The sequence below is a fragment of the Triticum urartu genome, unplaced genomic scaffold (genome assembly GCF_056163025.1).
Source record: "Triticum urartu cultivar PI428250 unplaced genomic scaffold, HENAU_Tu73 scaffold61, whole genome shotgun sequence".
Taxonomy (NCBI): domain Eukaryota; kingdom Viridiplantae; phylum Streptophyta; class Magnoliopsida; order Poales; family Poaceae; genus Triticum; species Triticum urartu.
The window spans coordinates 44,522-47,790 of NW_028260794.1; positions in this window are offsets into that span (position 1 = coordinate 44,522).

Here is a 3,269-nt window from a genome sequence, read left to right on the forward strand (position 1 = left end):
TAAACAGAATTGGGGGAGAAGTCTTATGTTATATATGGTAATCGCCCCGCCTATAGTGCTCGAATTCTATCTCGCCCTTCCTATTTTTAAAATAAAAATAGAAAAATAGGAGAAAAAAAATATGACAGAAAAAAAAAATAGGAGAGAAAAAAAAAACCCGAGAGAAGCAAAAGTAACTTTCGAAGGTTTAGTTACGGAAGCCCTACCCAATGGAATGTTCCGCGTTCGGCTAGAGAATGACACCATCATCCTAGGCTATATTTCAGGAAAGATACGGTCTAGTTCTATACGAATACTGATGGGGGATAGGGTCAAAATTGAAGTAAGTCGTTATGATTCAAGCAAGGGACGTATAATTTATAGACTTCCCCATAAGGATTCGAAGCGTATCGAAGACTCGAAGGATAGCGAAGATTTGAAGGATAGCGAAGATTTGAAGGATACCAAAGATTCAAAGGATTAGGTTTTTCTTTTTTTTTCTAGGGTAATAAATTCTAAGTTCTAAAATTCAAGCGAAGAGACTTATTTTTTCCAAAAGATTAGATTCATAGTTTAAAAAAGGATACGGAAATATGAAAATAAGAGCTTCCGTTCGTAAAATTTGTACAAAATGTCGACTGATTCGTAGGCGTGGACGAATTAGAGTCATTTGCTCTAATCCGAAGCATAAACAAAGACAGGGGTAATCTTTCGAAAAAGAACTTTACTTTCTAAAAAGTAAAAAAAAGTACCCGCGGAAATGTTCCAATTCCAAATAAAATAATTTCATTTAAAATAATTAAAGTAAAGGGTTTATTTTACCCTGAAACGGATATCTTTGTATCTTTTTTTCTTTTTTTTATTTCTAACTCATATTTATGAGATAATAAAATATGGCAAAAGCTATACCAAAAATTGGTTCACGTAAGAAAGTGCGTATTGGTTTACGTAGGAATGCACGTTTTAGTTTACGGAAGAGTGCACGTAGAATAACAAAAGGGGTTATTCATGTTCAAGCTAGTTTCAACAATACCATTATAACTGTTACAGACCCACAAGGTCGGGTGGTTTTTTGGTCCTCGGCCGGTACTTGTGGATTCAAAAGCTCAAGAAAAGCATCACCCTATGCTGGTCAAAGAACAGCAGTAGATGCTATTCGTACAGTAGGTTTGCAACGAGCAGAAGTTATGGTAAAGGGCGCTGGTAGTGGAAGAGATGCCGCATTACGAGCCATTGCTAAAAGTGGTGTGCGATTAAGTTGTATACGCGATGTAACACCTATGCCGCATAATGGATGTCGACCGCCTAAAAAAAGACGTCTGTAAAAGAATTAACCCGCTTTCAACTTTCATTTCAAGAGAAATAAACGATTCAATGATAAATAATAATAATACTAGTCTATTATGGTTCGAGAGGAGGTAGCAGGATCCACTCAAACACTACAGTGGAAGTGTGTTGAATCAAGAGTAGATAGTAAGCGCCTTTATTATGGTCGTTTCATTCTGTCCCCGCTTAGAAAAGGTCAAGCGGACACCGTCGGTATTGCCTTGCGAAGAGCTTTACTTGGAGAAATAGAAGGAACATGTATCACACGTGCAAAATTTGGGAGCGTGCCGCACGAGTATTCTACAATAGCAGGTATTGAAGAATCCGTACAAGAAATTTTACTAAATTTGAAAGAAATTGTATTGAGAAGTAATCTCTATGGAGTTAGAGACGCATCCATTTGCGTCAAAGGTCCTAGATACATAACTGCTCAAGATATCATCTTACCGCCTTCCGTAGAAATCGTTGATACGGCACAACCTATAGCTAACTTGACAGAGCCCATTGATTTCTGTATTGATTTACAGATCAAGAGAGATCGTGGATATCAGACAGAACTCAGAAAGAACTATCAAGATGGAAGTTATCCTATAGATGCTGTATCCATGCCTGTTCGAAATGTGAATTATAGTATTTTTTCTTGTGGGAATGGAAATGAAAAACACGAGATACTTTTTCTAGAAATATGGACTAATGGAAGTTTAACCCCTAAGGAAGCACTTTATGAGGCTTCTCGTAATTTGATTGATTTATTTCTTCCTTTTCTACACGCGGAGGAAGAGGGCGCTAGTTTCGAAGAAAATAAAAACAGGTTTACTCCACCCCTTTTTACTTTTCAAAAAAGATTAACTAATCTAAAGAAAAACAAAAAAGGAATTCCATTGAATTGTATTTTTATTGATCAATTAGAATTGACTTCTAGAACGTATAATTGTCTAAAAAGGGCCAATATACATACACTATTGGACCTTTTGAGTAAGACTGAAGAAGATCTTCTGAGAATTGACAGTTTTCGTATGGAAGATAGAAAACATATATGGGACACTCTAGAGAAGCATCTCCCAATTGATTTACTTAAGAATAAACTCTCGTTTTAAATCCATTGCAATTTTTTTTCTTCTTCTTTTTCGAGTTAGAATAAAAAGAAAACAATTTAGCATCTTTGGTACAATCTATATTTTCGCGAAATGGATCATAATAAAATGGATTTTAGGTATCTAGGGAAGATTCACTTGGAAGTAACTATTTCCTAGATACCTATGGTACTTCACGGTTGAATGAATCAAAAAATATCTAAAAAAGACCTAAAGTTAATGATTTATCAATGGGTAATGTTGCTCCAATACCTAACCAAAGAGCTACTACAGTACCGATTAAAAAAACGGTCGTAGCTACTGGGCGGCGAAATGGATTTTGGAATTTATTGACATTCTCTAGAAAAGGTACTGTCAATAAGCCTGTTGGCACAGAAACCATTAAAAGAACGCCCAATAACTTATTGGGTACCGTACGGAGTATTTGAAACACGGGAAAGAAGTACCACTCGGGTAATATTTCCAGAGGAGTTGCAAACGGATCTGCCGGTTCACCAATCATTGATGGCTCGAGAACCGCTAAACCTACATTACATGCAATAGTACCTAGAATTACTACTGGAAAAATATATAAAAGATCGTTGGGCCATGCGGGTTCCCCGTAATAATTATGTCCCATCCCTTTAGCTAATTTAGCTCTTAATACAGGATCATTTAAGTCTGGTTTCTTTGTTATTGGGATAGGTGAACTCTTTAGGATCCATCCCCCAAAGGAACCGGACATGAGAATTTATCATCATCCGGCTCGAGCAAGAGTGAAAGAAATAAGACCGCGGAAGATCCTTAATAGAATTAAGGTTTATAATGACTCAATGACTCTAGGCAAGAAAAGCTTTATCAGATTCTCTTTTCCGAAGTTGCACCTACAAC